At 39.1% G+C, this 24,601-nt stretch overlaps 2 long non-coding RNA genes across 2 annotated transcripts in view; one reads left to right on the top strand and one right to left on the bottom strand.

The window, feature by feature from the left end:
* LOC149651432 (uncharacterized) overlaps positions 1-24,601 on the top strand; it is a 260,536-nt gene that overhangs the window by 37,445 nt on the left and 198,490 nt on the right. The window lies entirely within an intron of this gene.
* On the bottom strand, positions 158-1,245 carry LOC149651440 (uncharacterized). The gene is made up of 2 exons (XR_016371198.1): positions 849-1,245; positions 158-777 (listed from the first exon to the last, which is right to left on the bottom strand). It is a non-coding gene; the product is annotated as an uncharacterized LOC149651440 (long non-coding RNA).

The raw sequence follows: 24,601 nt of genomic DNA, 5'->3' as shown, positions 1-24,601 counted from the left end.
AATGTTAATTTAAAATTAATTTTTGGGCCAAGTCAATTTTTAATTTTTTGTTTACTACTTCAAGTCAATTTTTAATGTTTTGTTTACTACTTCAAGTCAATTTTTAATTTTTTGTTTACTACTTCAAGTCAATTTTTAATTTTTGGGCCAAGTCAAGTCAATTTTTTGTTTACTATTTATTGTTGATTAAATACAAAAAAGTCCGACCCCTCGGCAGAAAGACACCCAAGTGAGTGAAAATGACCAAATCAAGTTATTTAAAAGGGTCAGGTAGGAAGAAATGTTTTTCAGAGATGACAGATTTTCAAAACTCTCTTTTATAATGAAAAATATTTTAAAGGTCTGTGCTATAATTCGGTTCAATCTGTGGGCTTCGATATTTAAATGAAAAGTCTGAGGCGACATTCAATTGTGCTATTTTTGAGTGCAGTTCAGAATGCAAAGTAATTGTTATCATTTAATATAAAAACCTTAGAAAATCGTATAAATTCAATTATGTGAGAACTAAAGATAAAAAACTTTTGAGCGAGCGGAGCGAGGTCCGCGATTTTTTTATCTGACCAAACGTGATAGCACTAATTCTAAAACGTCATGCAGCTGGGATTATAACTAATTACTTTGAAATCTTGAAAATATAGGACTTTATTGGACGATTTGAAAAATTATAGGACATTTTATATGGGACAATCAGTCTGTAAGCATGCTGTAAGCACAATTTCAAAAGGGCCCCAAGAATTAAGTCTGGATTCGTTTCATCATATAGCTGGGAAGGTGCGCCTAAATTAAAAATTTAAATGATTTACCCACATAATATTAATTAAGATTCAAATTAGACAAAGTTTTCAAACCAGAGAGGAAATGTTTAGCACAAACTCTTGAATGTTTCGATATTGAATCGGGTCCAAGGCTTAGCTTTTTCAGCCACAGATGACGCCGTTTCAAGGATAATTCTTTGATATTTTCACCTTGGTTAGTTATCACACATGGTATGCTGAAGAAACTTAGTTTCTCTTTCGTGCTAATACTTGTAAAACTTTTTAAACAACACGTCCTAACCATTTTAACGCGAGTAACTCGGATTTCTCCCCAGTTAACAAATAGCTTCGCTCCGCAATCATGGCGGACCTCGTAAAGGATAAAAATGAAAAATAAAATCTACTAGATGGCACTTTCATTCGCCCCGCGATATTTAATTTTCAAAAATTATGACGTCACGACCGAGCTTGTGCTGACTCCCTATTAATGCTAAAAACCTCTCAATTTCTCTATAACGCTTTTGTTATTGATATAGCGAGTAGAATGAAATAAGGCCAATTTATATAATAATTCGTGTTTTGGCGCCCTACAACTTGCCAATGCAGTAAAAAGAAAACATCTCGCGCCACCTCACCAAGTAGCGATATCTAGTTTACTAGGGAGAAGGTATAAATTCGCCACATTTCCAGCTTCATCCCCAGTCCAAATATAGGTCTGGAGTTAATCCCGCCTCTAAATTACAACCAGCCAGCATCTCATTTGTTCTTGAAAACTCACGTGGGCGCGACGCGAATGACGAAAATTACGTATTTTCCGACTGAGGAGAGGCAGCGAAATAGCCCGGCCTCTTTTTACGTCCCCCCTTGTATTTTGAAAGGGGGAGTGGGACTATGGCGCGTAAATACTTAGGCATCTTATACCTTCTCCCTACTAAACTAGATATCGCTTCTTGACCTCACCTTCTTTGAGAAATTTCCCCGCCAACGGCATTCGCTGGAACACAAAAGGGAATTTAGCAGTTTAGCAATTCGCGTGACCCGACAACGTCAAAAGGTCCGACGGCTCGTATTTTCTCGTGTCACGCACTTACCTATACCTGAGAAAAGCACTATGGAAGGGGGGAGGGAGAACAAAAGGGAAGCGTGTGTGTACGCGGCTAGACAACCTGTTACTTTGTTAGCAACAAGCTGAAAAGGGCAGACTTAATTATTGAAAGGAGCACCAGCAGTTTTATTCCTTCTAAGGCATAACAGTACCTTAGAGGGAGAGGAAGGGTCAATCTTCAAACCTTCCCAGGATTCCACGCTTTCCACTAAAGCCGCGTGCGAGTTAAAGTGAAAGAGTACTGCTGTTTAAAGCCTTAAGAAATACTGAAAAGAGGTCGAACACTTGTCTCGTGGAAATTCCACATTTAAATATAAAATATTGAAGCTGCCGGTTTTCCACTTCCAGTATTATCCGAGGAAAAACTTTGTACTATAGAAAATAGATCAGTCTAACACTTACTTTTAATACAATGTCTCTGTACTACTAGTGAAATCTCATCCGCCATTCTTATTTCTATAGCTTTGGCGTCATATTCTGTGTCAATTAAAGGTCTGGCATTTGTTATGAGCCCGATTACTGCATCATTTTAATCATAATTAGTGATCCGTTCCACTGTTGATATCATTTAGATCGCGTCATTATTATATTTTATGAGTTGAAGTGTCCAGTCCCTTCTTTTTTCCATTGAGAATAATTAAAGGAGGTTGATGCGGTGGTCGTAGCAATAAGAGAGGGGAATATAACCTTTGGTCCACTTTGGCAAATGGGAAAATTGTGTTAGTTTCCTCAACACGAAGGCTTTACATACATGTCGAATGCTTTTTTGTTGGTCATTGATTTTTTTTTACCTTTCTATACCACGCGGAGTACTTAGGAAGGCTGGAAGTTTGTATTGTTGTTTTACAGTAATGATTTCGGCGTGGAGTTGCCTCGTACATACATTCCCCCGCCTTTTTTTAAAAGATAAATACGAAATGAGTGTTTGCGTGTTTGACCAACGCGCTTGTCACGCGAAATTGACTTGACCCCTACAACACTTAATTTTTATTGCATTTTCAATGCCACGCTATATTTAAAGGCTTGTAAAAACGAGGTGATGAGGGGGTTTTGTTTACTCCTAAGCCTTGGCTAGACTTTTCTAAATCGCTTTAACGTTTTTTACTTCCATATTTCGAAATTAACCTTACACATTTCCTTAGATATTCGATTAAGTTATGGAAGTGATATCTAGTTTGTTTGGGATAAGGTATAAGATGCCTAAGTATTCGCGCGCCATAGTCCCAGTCCCCCTTTCAAAATGCAATTAAGTGGGACCTAAAAGGAGGAAGGGCTATTTCGCCACTCCTCAGTCGGAAAATATACGTAATTTTCGTCATTTGCGACGCGCTGACGTGAGTTTTCAAGAACCAATGAGATGCTGGTTGTAATTTAGAGGCGGGGATTAACTCTGGACCTACGTTTGGACTGGAGATAAAGCTGGAAATGTGGCGAATTTATACCTTCTCCCTAATAAACTAGATATCACTTCTTGATATTACCTTATTCTGTATACAGATTTGCTTCATTCTGTAAACAGTGAGCCTGAAATGAATTTTGGGAACCGAAAGTTAAGCCTAATCGTTCTCAAAACTACGCACTAAAACGTTACCGTTTTGGAGTTGAATAGATTTAATACAGTTTTGTTATACAGCTTGTTTCAAAGTCATTGTAATATCAGGGAGTGACCCATTTAAGACAAGAAATTCAACGTGAAATACAATGGAAAACGTTATAGTCTTTGCATCAGGCGAGCTTCTAAATTTCTCGTGTATTATTTAGTCTATTGTACATTATGTTATGTAATGTTATAACTGAATTTAAACCTTTACGAGATACAATAAGTTGTTAGAGCTAGAGTTGGCTTTAAACTAGGGGAATATAGTTTTGTTAATGAGATTAGGGGTTTTCTAAGCTCCACCAGCTTTATCCCATCCCTCTCCCCGATGCAATCCCATTTTAGTAACAACATTGTCCGAGAGATCTCGTTAAAACAATTTCTTGCTCGGGAAGTTCTACTCACCACTACCAGAAGTTCATTAAACCGAAGTTGGCTATTGGAACGCATGCATTCCCCAGAAAAAAAAATTTGCAAACATTTTTTCTTAATTAAGTTTTTATAATGTTCTAATTCAAAAAGGATCTGTGGTATTTAGTGTTTGATATTGTCTATTTAATCAACTTCCGCTTTAAGGAATTGTTAAGCTAAAAGGGAGTGGTAGAGTAGGCTCTCTCTGCCGTAAAATTAACGCGCAATGAGAAGGGGTATAGCTTAATCCGCTCGCACGATCTAATAAGCCCCCGGTTTGACTGTTTCCAAATTGATAAAGCTTTGTATGGATGGCCTTCATCTATATTTAGGCCTTGGTCCTATAGCGCATCCCCCCTAAAACTTCAGAGAGTAAATCAGTGACCGTGCACAAACTGCTCGAAACTGTAGTATCGCCAAACGAGGAGTGTTTACTAGGCCTTGGCTTCTATATCGCTTGTACTTTGTATTGCTTGCCGAATGCCTGTTGGCTAAATCGCAACAGTTTGTATCAAGAATAGAGAGAGAGAGAGAGAGAGAGAGAGAGAGAGAGAGAGAGAGAGAATTCTCCGTTGCTATACCATTCTCTATCGGTTGAGTCGCTTCGATCATACGTGCAGGAGCAATTATAGCCCCGCAGGTTTGATTGGCTCCGTTCTTGAATTAGCCTTATGTTGATGGTTTAACGTCGAGAATGTCCATGAATTCTACTCGGTATTCTCATAATTCGAGCTTCTGTTCGGTGAAAACTGTATCTAGGCTAGGTATAGGGTTTGTTTTGAGGAACTATAAAGTAATGAAGGCGTTTAGGTGACTTAGCGTATAAGGGAATCCTGGCTTGGGCTTTCAGATTCGTTCGGGTTCATAAAACCAGTCCGATAGAGTATAACAATGGGGGAGAAAAAGGTTGATTGTGATCCATTTTTTAACTGTTCTATAGTAACCTTTTTAAACCAGTCCAATGGAGTAATGACAATGGGAGAATCACCATTTTTTTACTGAATAGTTAAGTTTGGAAGTTTACTTGTCTGAAGTGGGCTTAAGATAGAGTCGAACCCAAAACGACCAAATTCCAATTGCTGAGAGTCGTTGACACTGGGCAACGGTTGGGGCAATATTGTACCATATGAAAGAAGGGTGATGGGTCTGTATGGGCCATCATCCATGGTTACGAGAGTTACCATGGTGCACGCGCTTATGGTCAATGGTAAAAGGCATTGGATAGGGTTATATCTTTGGGTAAACGTTTCCTTTTGGCTTTCTGACTAAGACAACGGACTAGACCGCAATAATTGGAACGAGTTTACTCGGGACTAACAAAGCTTTGTTTTAGACCCCCTTCTTAATTCTCGCGCTTCCTTATTGGATTTTTCTGGGTCAATAGACACCGGGCTAAGACGATTCAGCCTATTATCTATCTCCCGAGCTTTTCTTGACTTTTTTTCTACTTCTTCTTCTTTTCTTTTCGGGACCCATTTCTTTGCCCTTCATTCCAGTATAGGCAGCGATGGAAAACTGCAAATATCCATAGAACAGAATGGTTAAGGAAAATCGTGTTTCTTATCCATCTGCCTACGAGCGATTAACTTTAAGGAATTAGGGCTCAGTATGAAGATGGTAACGTAAATGAAACCCTAGCCTCCTACGTCATCCACTTCCCAGAGAGGTCTAACACGAACCATACGTATTCCTCAACCATCTTATTTCATTAACCTTGATGGTATATGGGAGACTAGCAGCAATGGCAATAAAGTAATCTTACAGAGATCACCGTTATTTGCACTTTTGCTCCCCGCGCCTTCTTTTCTTTTGCCATACGTTTTTTTTCCCCGCCGATATACACCGTCCATCAGTATCAATCGGTTTCCTTTGGAAAATGCAATGATATTACAACCTTAGTCTAGGTTAATTTTTGCTTGAATTGAGGTTTTATTCGTATTGTAAGGTGGATATGGTACGAGGATGTACGGAGCCCAATGTGTACTCGAGGTTATTGAGGTAGGGGATGAAGGAAATGAATTGTTCGCCAGAGATAAAATAAATAGAATGTTCCTCAGTATTATAAATCCCTATTCGAGGATATAGTCACCATGGGGAAGAGAAGAGCTTGCCTCTTAGAACCTTCGTTACGGAAGTTTTAACCTTACCTTTTCCGATAAAAGATGTCTGAGGATTTTATTTGCTATAGAAGAGCGGCTGAATTAAAACCCGTCTGTTACTAGGCGTGTCAAAGGTCATGTGAAAATAGATCGCGTGTAATAAGAACTTCCATCAAAATATAGAAAGGAACATGGGTAGATTTTAGATAAAGATAGATATTTTTGTAGCACCCTAGGAGCGAAGGCACTCGGCGTTACCCGTCAGCCCGTCGGGTCATTTTTTATTACTTTTCACGAGGACATTATTCCATAAAGAAGGGTTTTTAAGTTTCTGGCCGCCATTTGATATAGATATTTTAAGCAATAGTGGGAGTACATACAGCTATTTTTCTCAACAAATCATTGAGAAAGCGATTTTATTACAAATTGTCCAATCACTGGCTATAGTGATTTCGTACGTCACAGAAATTGAATAAATTTTTGAGAACTATCTGTGACTTTCTATGGTTTTTAACAGTGCTAGTTAAAGTTAAAAGTCATTCACCCTTACTTTAATTTTATCATATTTTTATATTTGAAGCACATCACTTAGGGCATTCTCTTTGATTTATAATTTCTTCCTGGATAATAATTGAAGATTTCCTATTGGTTGATTTTCATCTTATTTGCGTAACAATTAAAATTTTCGCTTCCCCTTCTCTCTCTCTCTATCTCTCTCTCTCTCTCTCTCTCTCTCTCTCTCTCTCTCTCTCTCTCTCTCTCTCTCTCTCTCTCTCTCTCTCTCTCTCTCTCTCTCTCTCTCTCTCTCTCTTTCGTTGGAGAGGTTGGCGTGAGCGCGAGGAATCGCGTCTGATAATTTTGCGGATTTGCGTGTTGGCGGGAACGTGCCTGAGGTTTAGAATAATGGGATCAGGAACATGATAAAAGGGAACATACACTCTCTCTCTACACCCTCTTACGTTATTTTCGTCATCAACGCCGTTCTAAAATCACCCCATCTCTTTTGTCTCACTCATTAAAGGTCGCCTTTAAAGTTGTTTACTCCGAAAATTTCAAAAATTATCTTTTGTTCCTAAATATATGATAATAAATTTAAGGTGCAAAGCGTCATAAGGTTTGCGCCAGAACACTCGTAAATCTCGACAACATTTAAAGATGTAATTGGACTGTCATCTCTGATCCCCCCTTACTCCCAATATTAAGGTTTTCCTGGCGAAATGATTCCTGTCCTGACGTTACCCTCGGTTCTGATGACAATATTGGAAGTCGTCAGATTTGGAAATTACAATTTAGACTGCCAATATTGACGTCAAGTCACGTGACTTCTATCCCTCCCTGACGACCCGTATGAGATACTGGAAACGAAAAATGTCTATTCGTACCCCAGGGTTGCCACGGTATGCCTGGAAATCCTGGAAAACCTGGAAAAGTCAGGGAATTTGAAAAAGGGTGTAAAAAGTCAGGGAATTTGAAAAAGGGTGTAAAAAGTCAGGGAATTTGAAAAAGGGTGTAAAAAGTCAGGGAATTTGAAAAAGGGTGTAAAAAGTCAGGGAATTTGAAAAAGGGTGTAAAAAGTCAGGGAATTTGAAAAAGGGTGTAGAAAGTCAGGGAATTTGAAAAAGGGTGTAAAAAGTCAGGGAATTTGAAAATTGTCCTAAAAATCAGGGAATTTCCGTTGCATATCGACTTCAGAAAATGTGTAGTCACAGCCCGAAGAGGCGCACCAACTCAAATAAAAATTAAATGTTTCTGATAGTTCATAGTAAAGTTTTATTAACTACTAAATAGTAGTTTCAATTAAAAACAGAGAAAAAATTTGTATAATTTTAAGAACCTTCTTAGGCATTATTTGGGTTCTTGTATACCTCTTAGTTCGGTTCATTTATTACGTAAATTCCATCATAAAACCTGTGGGTAAAAAAATACGTTCTTTTTTTAATTACGGTTCGTTTTTAAAAATCGGTTAAAAAATAAAGTAAATTTCTCTTTGAATTTTTTTTTTATTTTAATTAGTTCCATCACTTTCCTTTGACCTTTCAATCCTGAAATTTTTATTTTAAAAAGCCAGGGGCTAGATTTCCCAGACAAGACTACATTTTTCCCCTTTTGCACTTCAACCCTTCAGAATTGGAGATGCCAGAGAATTTCCTTAACCACTTGATATTTGAAAGTATAGCGGAGAAATTAGCGAAGCAAAATTAATAAATTCCCAATTTATTTATTTTTTAATGAGAGTGAGAATGTTGGAAGCTTTTCAAAATTTAGTTTTTGACAGCAACCTTCACCAAATTTTCGGAAACTTTTTCCGCAGTTCAAAAATTAGGAAGTGAGTGAAGGCAAAGTTATCTTATAAAGTGGATCGAATTTAAAAAACCCTCATTATATTAAATTTTTTAGCCTTGTAGGATCATTTAAAACTCGGGTTATTTATATGAGCACAGTACATGAGAAACCTGCATGGAAAACTCATTAAAATTTGAAAATGTCATGAAAAGTCAAGGAATTTTCAAATTGTCATAAAACTCATCGACGGACAAGCAAGATCTAAAAGGGTTAAAAATTCTCGTAGCAGCAATCTTCAGTACCGCCAACTCGAAGCACTTCTCATTTTTTAAATGTTAGTCCTGAAAAAAGTGTTTGTCCAGAAATAGGAATGTTAAACAGTGATAAACAGTATTCCTGAGAATAGTAACTTTAACTTAATTCACTTCTGGGAAGGAAATAAGCCATATAATTCCTTAGGGAAACTCGATATAATAATATTTCCAAGATCTTTGCACATAAAACTCGATTCAATCTGGAAGGAAATTTTATAGTTAAGCCTAAACGTTTAGTTCGTTATCTTTGAAAAATATTTCTTTAAATTCTCAAGTTGGAGTACACGACACGTTTGTGACCGGGGTCTAATTATTATTGCACTTTGAAAATTTACCCATATATTTCGGAGACACTAGTAAATACGTTGCATGTTGCATCAGAATCAGATTGCCAGTTGATAAGGTAAATCTAGACTGAGAGAGAGAGAACTAGGGATAACTATACGGGAATGATATAGGATAGGCCAATTTATAGCTTATTTAAACAAACTTCCATTAAAGGTACATACATATACAGAGAGAAAATCTAGGGCGCGTCACGTAAGCCAATCACAGTCGACTATAGATTGCGATAAAAGTAAATTTACTAAATTCTACCATGAATAATTAAGATTTTCTTTTTCTGTAACATTGCTTGTGATTTTATGGTTATACTAGCTGTTACCCGCGGCGTCGCTCGCGTGTAATAAGAACTTCCATCAAAATGATATAAAGAATGGGCAGATTTTACTGATGACTAATAACTTTGTAGCACCCTAGGAGCGAAGGCACTCGGCGTTGCCCGTCAGCCCGTCGGGACATTTTTTATTACTTTTCACGCGGACATTATTCCATAAAGAAGGGTTTTTAAATTTCTGGCCGCCATTTAAAAAGATGGCAACAAATCGAACCCAAAAGACCTTTCAGCCGGTCTAGAGGTTAAAGGACACCAGTGTACTAAATATTTGTGAAATCGGTTGAAACGCGCGGACTTTGTTGCACAGAGAAGATTTTTTACATTTATAGGCGCCATTTATTAAGATGGCGGCGGATTGGAAAAATCTTTCTTAGTACGCACCTACTACTTATGAGTAACGTTCCTGCAAATTTTCAGCCTTCTAGGGCAAGCGGTTTGGGCTTAGCGTTGATTATCAGACAGTCAGTCAGTCAGGACTTTGATTTATATAGATATAGATTCATAAAGAAATTAGTTTAATTCATGCTGTAAGTTCTTCCCAAATATACTAGGGGCTTATACTTGGCCCCTTTCAACATGGCGCACGTATCGCCTCGACTACCGGAGCCAATTTTATAGCTTACATGAACCCCCAAAAAATAAATGCCTATCAGAGTTCTTGGAGCGATTTTGTTTTAAGTTTCAGGTAACTTTGGGAGTTTTACTTCGGATTACACATGGAGTTAAGTCATTCTTGAAATAAACTAGGGATTGAATTTCCCGGGGCTTTAGTTAGGTAACAAGATGGCCCAAGGGCTGGGCCTTAATAGTAATTTTACACGGCTCACGTGACCCCCCGTATAGTTGACAACTAAAAACATTTCTGAAACACAATCGTGTATCCCTTTAATTTCTAATAACGTCACATTTCAAATAATATTAATGAAACTAAATTGTGCACCCCACTAAAGTATAATTTTTAAAAACCATACGAATCAAATAATGTATTTAAACAAAATCCTGGATCCCCTAAACCAGAAATCACTATGACCGTAAAGCGTCCCCTCTATTTTACGAAACCTAACCTAACCATCCAGCATAATCTCTGATGTATCACGCGCACAAAGTGCAGTAGTGCACGAAAATTGCACGAAAATTATCATCTTGTTTCCCTTCACTCAAAAAAGCCCGCGAGATTTAAACTACCTTTCTTTCCTCTCTCTCCGAGCGGGATGCCCCCTCTCCCTCTTCCCCCTCTCACTAATACACGGCTCACGTGACCCCCCGTATAGTTGATTTCCAATAAATCGTACAACTAAAAACATTTCTGAAACACAATCGTGTATCCCTTTAATTTCTAATAACGTCACATTTCAAATAATATTAATGAAACTAAATTGTGCACCCCACTAAAGTATAATTTTTAAAAACCATACGAATCAAATAATGTATTTAAACAAAATCCTGGATCCCCTAAACCAGAAATCACTATGACCGTAAAGCGTCCCCTCTATTTTACGAAACCTAACCTAACCATCCAGCATAATCTCTGATGTATCACGCGCACAAAGTGCAGTAGTGCACGAAAATTATCATCTTGTTTCCCTTCACTCAAAAAAGCCCGCGAGATTTAAACTACCTTTCTTTCCTCTCTCTCCGAGCGGGATGCCCCCTCTCCCTCTTCCCCCTCTCACTAATATACCAGGCAGGCAGTTCTCTCTCTACGCGGAGCTTCGTATCGCCACCGCGTACGCTAGCGATCTCTCTCTCTCATCGTAAGCGTACGTTTCGCGGACGCGACCGGTTTCCCTCTCTTAAGGCCTGTCCAGACTGACACATTTTGCGAGTTCGCATCTTCGCTTTGCTTGTTTGAAAGATCGCGTTACTGTCCACATTGGGTTTTCGCTACTTTGCGTCCTCAACTCGCGAAGATACAAATTTCTTGCAACTAGGCCAAGAATTTCGCGCCTTCGCGAGAAAAGCACCAATCACAGACGAGAGGAAGGCAGGGGCGATTAGTTTCGTTTTAATCTTTGGACAACGTCGATGGAGAAGGGCAGATGGCGCAATGATTGCTCAAACTTTATTGGCTCTTAGAATGGGAAAAGCAAATTTTTTGCGTGTATCAGAACAGAAGTGCAAATTTTTTTCGTGATCTGTTGCGAAGATGCGAATAGACGAAGGCGCGAACACGCGAACGCGAGTTCAATGTGGACAAAGCTTTATCGTAAGCGTTCGTTTCGCGGACGCGTCCGGCACAGGGACAGGGACAGGGACAGGGACAGGGGTTTTGGTGCCGTTTCTTAAATTTTACCGTAATTAAAATTACGTGTAAAATTAAAAAAAAGAAGAGAAAATCCAAGGGGCAAGACTCGCAGTTACAAAACGAACGTGTCCAATGTACACCGGACGAAACACGTTGCATTATTCAACAACAAAAAAATCCTTTCCTCCTTCCCCCCTGTATACGAAAAGTTTTCGACCACTGGTCATTTTGTATTGATTCCGCCCCCGGACTTGGTTAAGTTTCATTAGGAGTTGGTACTATTACGGAAGCTATTGTAGATGTATCTTTACCTAGCTTGAATGTAGCTTGAAACGCGGTAAGCTTTAAGCTTAAAATAATAGGATGATGGAGAGAGGAGAAAAAATCAGGGGATTGCCAATTTTATTTTATTTTATGGTCAAAAACACCGGGATGTTTTTTTTTAACTCCCAAACGTGGTACGCGCGATAAATTCATAGATATGAGAAATATTATTATATAGTGATTCGTAATTCTAAGTTTAAAATAACGGATTTTTAGAGGTGCATTCCGTTCAAGTACAATAACAGGACTGTCTTTTCGGCAGTAGGTTCTACTGCGAGTTGACCAAACTAAACATTTTTATTAATCACCTATTTTTTGAGCATTGTTGTGATCAATGACGTCGTATTGATTTTTAAATTGTAAACCCAGTTTCCTAGGTTTCAATATTGCAATTTTTCTAACACAATATATCACCAAGAAGTTATATCTAGTTTATTAGGGAGAAGGTATAAATTCGCCACATTTCCAGCTTTATCTCCAGTCCAAACGTATAGGTCCGGAGTTAATCCCCGCCTCTAAATTACAACCAGCATCTCATTGGTTCTTGAAAACTCGCGTCAGAGCGACGCGAATGACGAAAATTCAGTACTTTCCGACTGAGGAGAGACGAAATACCCCTTCCTCCTTTTACGTCCCCCTTGTATTTTGAAAGGGGGACTAGGATTATGGCGCGCGAATACTTAGACATCTGATAACTTCTCCCTAATAAACTAGATATAACTTCTTCATATCTCATTGCTTTTTCACTCAGAGTTATATTAGAAATATCTACTAAAACTATCAAATTAATCTTCTGATGGAAGTAATTTAAGGAACTTTTCGTAGTATTCGTCGTATCTATGTATCTCATTTCCAATATTGGTTACGGTCGCGCGAGCTTTCTAGATTCTCCCCATACCATCGATATTCTTCTTTCAAAATAAATCTCTTTGATGATAAAATTCTAAAAATTATCCACGAAAAATGAATGTGAAATTTGCTTTTTGAAAACTTCTGTAGACGCTCGTATACAGTATACCCTTTTTAATATGTTATCATCATTATTTAGTTTAGTTTCTTTTTTTTTTTTTCTAGTACAAGTTTAATTGATGGGTCATTAGTAAAGTAAAGATAAATCTTTCCCTTCCTCGTTGTTGGTATGGCATAGCGGTTCGTTCAAATAAAATTAAAAAAAAAATTTACCCTTTCATTTTTCTCAGCGAGACTAATTCAACAAAACGTTCGAACGTGACTTTTAAAGCAAAATTTTTAAAAACGAGTTCGAACTTCGAAATTCATCCCTAAATACGCTTCATTAAAACCACCAGCATCTCTTCCATTTTATAGTTATATTAGTTCTAAACCCAACCATCGTAAGCAAGCCCTAAAAACAAAAATGGATTTTTAAGGGATTCGATACTAAAAGGCTAGGGTTTCCATCAGGGCTAGATTTAATTTTAGAGGTGGGAATGGCGAACGGTTAGTATTTACTTCAGTCCGCCTCAAATCCCAGTATAGAGCCCCTCCCTCCAATACGTAACGAAAAGTTTAAATTATCTTATTGTCTCACTTAAACTACGTTTTGATGACGTTGGCGAAAAATAGTGACGTAATTCCTTTTTATTTCTGTCGCTAAGACCCGCCTCTTCTATCATACTCCGCCTTCCCGGGGAACGGGGGTCCGGGACTGTGACAAGCGCCCAGATTACTCTGTTCTCCATTCCTACTTCTAAAATTAAATCTATCCCTGCTGGAACCGATACCCATTTTAACCGATTATTTAATCGAATGAAACCGATACCGACCGATTTTTATACGGATTAAAGATGAACGTTAGTTAATACACACATTGCTGTAAATGATTCCATTCCATCTGGGTGACGCCCCCCTCTAAAATTCTCTGAAAAAAAATTCCATCATTAAGCTTTTAAACTAAGTCTTATAAAATTTATTTTCGAAACTGAATAATTTTACCTGTGGAAGATTCTTCCACTTCCTTCCCTTTTTTATACAATATAAAATACACTAGACTTAAATCCCACAATTAGTCTCATCAATTAACCGAATGTACTAATTAACTGTATTTTACGAAAACAGTTCGTTTAGGCGAGGCCCACGGGGTAATGAGGGATAATCTTGCCGGTATAAGGTGATAAACGTAATTCTATTTTCTACCTCGTCTAATTGTCTTTAATAATTGATTGAGCGCGAATGCTATAGTTTGGGATGCCTTGAGACTTAGGGATAAAAGGATTACAATACTAAGAGCGTAGGGGGAAAAAAAGCTGCATGGTAGAGGGATCTTGGAAAAGCTGATCTAAGCGAATAAATGTCGGAATTGAAGACCCGCAGGATGGAGAATGGTTGGTTCATGGTGTTCGGCAGGGAAAAAAGAGGAGACATGAAAAAAAGGGCGCCCCACCAAAGGCTCTAACTTTTCACAGCTAATGAGGTTCCTTGATTGCATTTTCGCGCGCGCTTTGCCATTGCCAAGGTTTAGCTAGTCTTTCAGATACGTTCTTTTTTTGGTCTTCGTCGCCCATTATACTTTAGTTTCTCTATTAAATGGGTGATGTAACGTAGTAGATATTCCCTTTGAACGATAGTTAATGCCACCTATCACTATAGAGAAGGTAGATCCAAAGCATAGTGCTACGACAAACAGTGGCCAAGTAATTAAGCAAAACCTGAACAAACAACCCTCTCCATAGGAATAGCATTAGACTATACTTTGCAGGCTCGTAACTCTGGTTCTACTAGAGATACGGGGATGTCCTTCGAGTACATAATAGTCCAATTTGTCCCCCATCTAACGATACTAAAAGCTTAGTGCTACGACAAACAGTGGCCAAGTAATTAAGCAAAACCTGAACAAACAACCCCCTCCATAGGAATAGCATTAGACTATACTTTGCATGCTCGTAACTCTGGTTCTTCTTGAGATACGGGGATGTCCTTCGAGTACATAATAGTCCAATTTGTCCCCCATCTAACGATACTAAAAGCTTAGTGCTACGACAAACAGTGGCCAAGTAATTAAGCCCTAAATTTTTAGTATTGTTAGATGGGGGACAAATTGGATTATAACATACTCAAAGGACATCCCCGTATCTATACTAGAACCAGAGTTACGAGCCTCCAAAGTTGGGTCTAATGCTATTCCTATGGAGGGGTTTGTTTGTTCATGTTTTGCTTAGTTGCTTGCCTCCTGTTTTTTCGAACACCAGTAATAACATATCAATAGTGTAGTGGTTATCACATCCGCCTCACTCCCGGAGGGCCGCAGGTTCGAAACCGCCAGATATTTTTTTTTTTTGCTTGGAATATGTAAAGACCTTTATAATTATCCGAACATTTGGGCCAAGGAGACATTATTTACATCCCCGTATCTCTGGTAGAAAAAGAGTTTCGAGCCTGCAAAGTATAGTCAAATGCAATTCCTATGGATGGGTTTGATTTTTTACGTTTTGCTTAATTACTTGGGCCCTGTTTGTCGTAGCCCTAAATTTATAGTATGATTGGATGGGGGAAAAATTGGACTATAAAATACTAAAAGGACATCCCCGTATCTCTACTAGAACCAGAGTTACGAGCCTCCAAAGTTGGGTCTAATGCTATTCCTATGGAGGGGTTGTTTGTTTACGTTTTGCTTAATTACTAGGCCCCTGTTTGTCGTAGCCCTAAGTTTATAGTATGGTTGGATGGGGGACAAATTGGACTAAAACATACTGAAAGGACATCACCGTATCTATACTAGAACCAGAGTTACGATCCTCCAAAGTTGGGTCTAATGCTATTCCCAAGGAGGGGTTTGTTTGTTCAAGTTTTGCTTAATTACTCTCCTCCTGTTTTTTCGAACACCAGAAGTGACATATCAATAGTGTAGTGGTTATCACATCCGCCTCACTCCCGGAAGGCCACAGGTTCGAAACCGCCAAGTTTTTTTTTTTTTTTTTGCTTGGGATATGTAAAAGACCTTTATAATTATCCGAACATTTGTGCCAAGGAGACATTATATACATCCCCGTATCTCTGGTAGAACCAGATTTACGAGCCTCCAAAATTTAGTCTAACGCATTTCCTATGGCGGGGTTTGTTTGTTTACTTTTTGCTTAATTACTCGGCCCCTGCTTGTCTTAGCCCAAAGTTTTTAGTATGGGTAGATGAGGGACAAATTGGACTAAAACATACTCAAAGGACATCCCCGTATCTCTAGTAGAAAAAGAGTTACGAGCCTGCAAAGTATAGTCTAATGCATTTCCTATGGAGGGGTTTGTTTGTTTACTTTTTGCTTAATTACTCGGCCCCTGATTGTCGTAGCCCAAAGTTTTTAGTATGGGTAGATGAGGGACAAATTGGACTAAAACATACTCAAAGGACATCCCCGTATCTCTAGTAGAAAAAGAGTTACGAGCCTGCAAAGTATAGTCTAATGCATTTCCTATGGAGGGGTTTGTTTGTTTACTTTTTGCTTAATTGCTCGGCCCCTGATTGTCGTAGCCCAAAGTTTTTAGTATTGTTAGATGGGGGACAAATTGGTCTATAACATACTCAAAGGACATCCCCGTATCTCTAGTAGAAACAGAGTTACAAGCCTGCAAAGTATGGTCTTATGCATTTCCTATGGAGGGGCTTGTTTGTTCACGTTTTGCTTAATTACTCTCCTCCTGTTTTTTCGAAAACCAGTAATAACATATCAATAGTGTAGTGGTTATCACATCCGCCTTACTCCCGGAAGGCCATAGGTTCGAAACCGCCAAGTTTTTTTTTTTTTTTTTTTTTCTTGGGATATGTAAAGACCTTTATCATTATCCGAACATTTGTGCCAAGGAGACACTATTTACATCCCCGTATCTCTGGTAGAACCAGATTTACGAGCCTCCAAAATTTAGTCTAATGCATTTCCTATGGAGGGGTTTGTTTGTTTACTTTTTGCTTAATTACTCGGCCCCTGATTGTCATAGCCCAAAGTTTTTAGTATTGTTAGATGGGGGACAAATTGGTCTATAACATACTCAAAGGACATCCCCGTATCACTAGTAGAACACGAGTTACGCACCCCCAAAATTGGGTCTAAGGTTATTCCTAAGGAGGGGAACATTTTTTTCAATTACTCGGTCCCTAATTACTCGAACCCCAAGTTTTTAGTATGGTTGGATGGAGGATAAATTGGTCTATAACATATCCAAAGGACATCACCGTATCTCTAGTAGAAACAGAGTTACGATCCTCCAAAGTTGGGTCTAATGCTATTCCCAAGGAGGGGTTTGTTTGTTCAAGTTTTGCTCAATTACTCTCCTCCTGTTTTTTCGAACACCAGAAGTGACATATCAATAGTGTAGTGGTTATCACATCCGCCTCACTCCCGAAAGGCCACAGGTTCGAAACCGCCAAGTTTTTTTTTTTTTTTTTTGCTTGGGATATGTAAAAGACCTTTATAATTATCCGAACATTTGTGCCAAGGAGACATTATATACATCCCCGTATCTCTGGTAGAACCAGATTTACGAGCCTCCAAAATTTAGTCTAACGCATTTCCTATGGCGGGGTTTGTTTGTTTACTTTTTGCTTAATTACTCGGCCCCTGCTTGTCTTAGCCCAAAGTTTTTAGTATGGGTAGATGAGGGACAAATTGGACTAAAACATACTCAAAGGACATCCCCGTATCTCTAGTAGAAAAAGAGTTACGAGCCTGCAAAGTATAGTCTAATGCATTTCCTATGGAGGGGTTTGTTTGTTTACTTTTTGCTTAATTACTCGGCCCATGTTTGTCTTTGTCCAAAGTTTTTAGTATGGTTAGATGGGAGACAAATTGGACTAAAATATACTCAAAGGACATCCCCGTATCTCTAGTAGAAAAAGAGTTACGAGCCTGCAAAGTATAGTCTAATGCATTTCCTATGGAGGGGTTTGTTTGTTTACTTTTTGCTTAATTACTCGGCCCCTGATTGTCATAGCCCAAAGTTTTTAGTATTGTTAGATGGGGGACAAATTGGTCTATAACATACTCAAAGGACATCCCCGTATCACTAGTAGAACACGAGTTACGCACCCCCAAAATTGGGTCTAAGGTTATTCCTAAGGAGGGGAACATTTTGCTCAATTACTCGGTCCCTAATTACTCGATCCCCAAGTTTTTAGTATGGTTGGATGAAGGGTAAATTGGTCTATAACATATCCAAAGGACATCACCGTATCTCTAGTAGAAACAGAGTTACGAGCCTCCAAAGTTGGGTCTAATGCTATTCCTATGGAGGGGTTGTTCGTTTACGTTTTGCTTAATTACTAGGCCCCTGTTTGTCGTAGCCCTAAGTTTATAGTATGGTTGGATGGGGGACAAATTGGACTATAACATACTTAAAGGACATCCCCGTATCTATACTAGAACCACAGTTACGATCCTCCAAAGTTGGGTCTAATGCTATTGCTAAGGAGGGTTTGTTTGTTCTAGTTTTGCTTAATTACTCTCCTCCGGTTTTTTCGAGCACCAGAAATAACATACCAATAGTGTAGTGGTTATCACATCCGCCTCACTCCCGGAAGGCCACAGGTTCGAAAACCGCAAAGTTTTTTTTTTTTTTGCTTGGGATATGTAAAGACCTTTATAATTATCCGAACATTTGTGCCAAGGAGACATTATTTACATCCCCGTATCTCTGGTAGAACCAGATTTACGAGCCTCCAAAATTTAGTCTAACGCATTTCCTATGGCGGGGTTTGTTTGTTTACTTTTTGCTTAATTACTCGGCCCCTGATTGTCGTAGCCCAAAGTTTTTAGTATTGTTAGATGGGGACAAATTGGTCTATAACATACTCAAAGGACATCCCCGTATCTCTAGTAGAAACAGAGTTACGAGCCTGCAAAGTATAGTCTAATGCATTTCCTATGGAGGGGTTTGTTTGTTCACGTTTTGCTTAATTACTCTCCTCCTGTTTTTTCGAACACGAGAAATAACGTATCAATAGTGTAGTGGTTATCACATCCGCCTCACTCCCGGAAGGCCAAAGGTTCGAAATCGCCAAGTTTTTTTTTTTTTTTGCTTGGGATACGTAAAGACCTTTATAATTATCCGAACATTTGTGCCAAGGAGACATTATTCACATCCCCGTATCTCTGGTAGAACCAGATTTACGAGCCTGCAAAGTATAGTCTAAAGCTATTCCTATGGCGGGGTTTGTTTGCTTACTTTTTGCTTAATTACTCGGCCTCTGTTTGTCTTAGCCCAAAGTTTTTAGTATTGTTAGATGGGGACAAATTGGTCTATAACATACTCAAAGGACATCCGATCCCTATCACTAGTAGAACACGAGTTACGCACCCCCAAAATTGGGTCTACGGTTATTCCTAAGGAGGGGTACATTTTGCTCAATTACTCGGTCCCTGTTTACTCGATCCCCAAGTTTTTATTATGGTTGGATGGGGGGTAAATTGGTCTATTACATATCTAAAGGACATCCCCTTATCTCTAGTAGGAACAGAGTTACGAGCCTGCAAAGTATAGTCTAATGCATTTCCTATGGAGGGGCTTGTTTGTTCACGTTTTGCTTAATTACTCTCCTCCTGTTTTTTCGGAAACCAGTAATAACATATCAATAGTGTAGTGGTTATCACATCCGCCTTACTCCCGGAAGGCCATAGGTTCGAAACCGCCAAGTTTTTTTTTTTTTTTTTCTTGGGATATGTAAAGACCTTTATCATTATCCGAACATTTGTGCCAAGGAGACACTATTTACATCCCCGTATCTCTGGTAGAACCAGATTTACGAGCCTCCAAAATTTAGTCTAATGCAATTCCTATGGCGGGGTTTGTTTGTTTACTTTTTGCTTAATTACTCGGCCCATGTTTGTCTTTGCCCAAAGTTTTTAGTATGGTTAGATGGGAGACAAATTGGACTAAAACATACTCAAAGGACATCCCCGTATCTCTAGTAGAAAAAGAGTTACGACCCTGCAAAGTATAGTCTGATGCATTTCCTATGGAGGGGTTTGTTTGTTTACTTTTTGCTTAATTACTCGGCCCCTGATTGTCGTAGCCCAAAGTTTTTAGTATTGTTAGATGGGGGGTAAATTGGTCTATAACATACTTAAAGGACATCCTCGTGTCACTAGTAGAACATGAGTTACGAACCCCCAAAATCGGGTCTAAGGTTATTCCTATGGAGGGGAACATTTTCCTCAATTACTCGGTCCTGTTTTCTCGGTCACCAATAATAACATATCTGTAGTGTGGATGTTAACACATCCACCTAACACCCGGAAGGCAACAGGTTCGAAACCGTGTACTTTTTTTTTTTTTTTTTGCTTGGGATATCTAAAGACCTTTATAATTATCCGAACATTTGTGTCAAGGTGATATTATTTTCATTCCCGTATCTCTGGTAGAACCAGAGTTACGAGCCTCCAGAATTTAGTGTAATGCTATTCCGATGGACAGGGTTGTTTTTTAACGTTTTGCTTAATTACTTGGCCCCTGTTTGTCGTAGCCCTAAGTTTTTAGTATGGTTGGATGGGGGGTAAATTGGTCTATAACATACTCAAAGGACATCCCCGTATCACTAGTAGAACACGAGTTACGAGCCCCCAAAATTGGGTCTAAGATTATTCCTAAGGAGGGGAACATTTTGCTCAATTACTCGCACCCTGTTTACTCGATCCCCAAGTTTTTAGTATGGTTGGATGGGGGGTAAATTGGTCTATAACATCCTTAAAGGACATCGCCGTATCACTAGTAGAACACGAGTTACGAGCCCCCAAAATTGGGTCAAAGATTATTCCTAAGGAGGGGAACATTTTGCTCAATTACTCGGTCCCTGTTTACTCGACCCCCAAGTTTTTAGTATGGTTGGATGGGGGGTAAATTGGTCTATAACATACTTAAAGGACATCCTCGTGTCACTAGTAGAACATGAGTTACGAACCCACAAAATCGGGTCTAAGGTTATTCCTATGGAGGGGAACATTTTCCTCAATTACTCGGTCACTTTTTTCTCGGTCACCAATAACAACATATCTGTAGTGTAGATGTTAACACATCCGCCTAACACCCGGAAGGCAACAGGTTCGAAACCGTGTAGTTTTTTTTTATGCTCTGGATAACTAAAGACCTTTATAATTATCCGAACATTTGTGTCAAGGTGACATTATTTACATTTCCGTATCTCTGGTAGAACCAGAGTTACGAGCCTCCAGAATTTAGTGTAATGCTATTCCGATGGACAGGGTTGTTTTTTAACGTTTTGCTTAATTACTTGGCCCCTGTTTGTCGTAGCCCTAAGTTTTTAGTATGGTTGGATGGGGGGTAAATTGTTCTATAACATACTCAAAGGACATCCCCGTATCACTAGTAGAACACGAGTTACGAGCCCCCAAAATTGGGTCTAAGATTATTCCTAACGAGGGGAACATTTTGCTCAATTACTCGGTCCCTGTTTACTCGATCCCCAAGTTTTTAGTATGGTTGGATGGGGGGTAAATTGGCCTATAACATACTTAAAGGACATCCTCGTGTCACTAGTAGAACATGAGTTACGAACCCCCAAAATCGGGTCTAAGGTTATTCCTATGGAGGGGAACATTTTCCTCAATTACTCGGTCCCTGTTTTCTCGGTCACCAATGATAACATATCTGTAGTGTAGATGTTAACACATCCGCCTAACACCCGGAAGGCAACAGGTTAGAAACCGTGTAGTTTTTTGTTTTTTTTTTTTTGCTTGGTATATCTAAAGACCTTTATAATTATCCGAACATTTGTGTCAAGGTGATATTATTTACATTCCCGTATCTCTGGTAGAACCAGAGTTACGAGCCTCCAGAATTTAGTGTAATGCTATTCCGATGGACAGGGTTGTTTTTTTACGTTTTGCTTAATTACTTGGCCCCTGTTTTTCGTAGCCCTAAGTATTTAGTATGGTTGGATGGGGGTAAATTGGTCTATAACATACTCAAAGGACATCCCCGTATCACTAGTAGAACACGAGTTACGAGCCCCCAAAATTGGGTCTAAGATTATTCCTAAGGAGGGGAACATTTTGCTCAATAACTCGCTCCCTGTTTACTCGATCCCCAAGTTTTTAGTATGGTTGGATGGGGGGTAAATTGGTCTATAACATACTTAAAGGACATCCTCGTGTCACTAGTAGAACATGAGTTACGAACACACAAAATCGGGTCTAAGGTTATTCCTATGGAGGGGAACATTTTCCTCAATTACTCGGTCAATTTTTTCTCGGTTACCAATAATAACATATCTGTAGTGTAGATGTTAACACATCCGCCTAACACCCGGAAGGCAACAGGTTAGAAACCGTGTAGTTTTTTTTTTTTTTTTTTTGCTTGGGATATCTAAAGACCTTTATAATTATACGAACATTTGTGTCAAGGTGATATTATTTTCATTCCCGTATCTCTGGTAGAACCAGAGTTACGAGCCTCCAGAATTTAGTGTAATGCTATTCCGATGGACAGGGTTGTTTTTTTACGTTTTGCTTAATTACTTGGCCCCTGTTTGTCGTAGCCCTAAGTTTTTAACATGGTTGGATGGGGGGTAAATTGGTCTATAACATACTCAAAGGACATCCCCGTATCACTAGTAGAACACGAGTTATGAGCCCCCAAAATTGGGTCTAAGATTATTCCTAAGGAGGGGAACATTTTGCTCAATTACTCGGTCCCTGTTTACTCGATCCCCAAGGTTTTAGTATGGTTGGATGGGGGGTAAATTGGTCTATAACATACTTAAAGGACATCCTCGTGTCACTAGTAGAACATGAGTTACGAACCCCCAAAATCGGGTCTAAGGTTATTCCTATGGAGGGGAACATTTTCCTCAATTACTCGGTCCTGTTTTCTCGGTCACCAATAATAACATATCTGTAGTGTGGATGTTAACACATCCACCTAACACCCGGAAGGCAACAGGTTCGAAACCGTGTACTTTTTTTTTTTTTTTTTTTTTTTTGCTTGGGATATCTAAAGACCTTTATAATTATCCGAACATTTGTGTCAAGGTGATATTATTTTCATTCCCGTATCTCTGGTAGAACCAGAGTTACGAGCCTCCAGAATTTAGTGTAATGCTATTCCGATGGACAGGGTTGTTTTTTAACGTTTTGCTTAATTACTTGGCCCCTGTTTGTCGTAGCCCTAAGTTTTTAGTATGGTTGGATGGGGGGTAAATTGTTCTATAACATACTCAAAGGACATCCCCGTATCACTAGTAGAACACGAGTTACGAGCCCCCAAAATTGGGTCTAAGATTATTCCTAACGAGGGGAACATTTTGCTCAATTACTCGGTCCCTGTTTACTCGATCCCCAAGTTTTTAGTATGGTTGGATGGGGGGTAAATTGGCCTATAACATACTTAAAGGACATCCTCGTGTCACTAGTAGAACATGAGTTACGAACCCCCAAAATCGGGTCTAAGGTTATTCCTATGGAGGGGAACATTTTCCTCAATTACTCGGTCCCTGTTTTCTCGGTCACCAATGATAACATATCTGTAGTGTAGATGTTAACACATCCGCCTAACACCCGGAAGGCAACAGGTTAGAAACCGTGTAGTTTTTTGTTTTTTTTTTTTTGCTTGGTATATCTAAAGACCTTTATAATTATCCGAACATTTGTGTCAAGGTGATATTATTTACATTCCCGTATCTCTGGTAGAACCAGAGTTACGAGCCTCCAGAATTTAGTGTAATGCTATTCCGATGGACAGGGTTGTTTTACGTTTTGCTTAATTACTTGGCCCCTGTTTTTCGTAGCCCTAAGTATTTAGTATGGTTGGATGGGGGTAAATTGGTCTATAACATACTCAAAGGACATCCCCGTATCACTAGTAGAACACGAGTTACGAGCCCCCAAAATTGGGTCTAAGATTATTCCTAAGGAGGGGAACATTTTGCTCAATTACTCGCTCCCTGTTTACTCGATCCCCAAGTTTTTAGTATGGTTGGATGGGGGGTAAATTGGTCTATAACATACTTAAAGGACATCCTCGTGTCACTAGTAGAACATGAGTTACGAACACACAAAATCGGGTCTAAGGTTATTCCTATGGAGGGGAACATTTTCCTCAATTACTCGGTCAATTTTTTCTCGGTTACCAATAATAACATATCTGTAGTGTAGATGTTAACACATCCGCCTAACACCCGGAAGGCAACAGGTTAGAAACCGTGTAGTTTTTTTTTTTTTTTTTTTTTTGCTTGGGATATCTAAAGACCTTTATAATTATACGAACATTTGTGTCAAGGTGATATTATTTTCATTCCCGTATCTCTGGTAGAACCAGAGTTACGAGCCTCCAGAATTTAGTGTAATGCTATTCCGATGGACAGGGTTGTTTTTTAACGTTTTGCTTAATTACTTGGCCCCTGTTTGTCGTAGCCCTAAGTTTTTAGTATGGTTGGATGGGGGGTAAATTGTTCTATAACATACTCAAAGGACATCCCCGTATCACTAGTAGAACACGAGTTACGAGCCCCCAAAATTGGGTCTAAGATTATTCCTAACGAGGGGAACATTTTGCTCAATTACTCGGTCCCTGTTTACTCGATCCCCAAGTTTTTAGTATGGTTGGATGGGGGGTAAATTGGCCTATAACATACTTAAAGGACATCCTCGTGTCACTAGTAGAACATGAGTTACGAACCCCCAAAATCGGGTCTAAGGTTATTCCTATGGAGGGGAACATTTTCCTCAATTACTCGGTCCCTGTTTTCTCGGTCACCAATGATAACATATCTGTAGTGTAGATGTTAACACATCCGCCTAACACCCGGAAGGCAACAGGTTAGAAACCGTGAAGTTTT

Source organism: Phalangium opilio, unplaced genomic scaffold, assembly GCF_054372755.1.
Source record: "Phalangium opilio isolate 3A_F unplaced genomic scaffold, DU_Popi_V2 ptg000082l_1, whole genome shotgun sequence".
NCBI lineage: Eukaryota > Metazoa > Arthropoda > Arachnida > Opiliones > Phalangiidae > Phalangium > Phalangium opilio.
The sequence above is the reverse complement of the archived record's forward strand: the minus strand, read 5'-3'. Positions and strand labels throughout refer to the sequence as shown.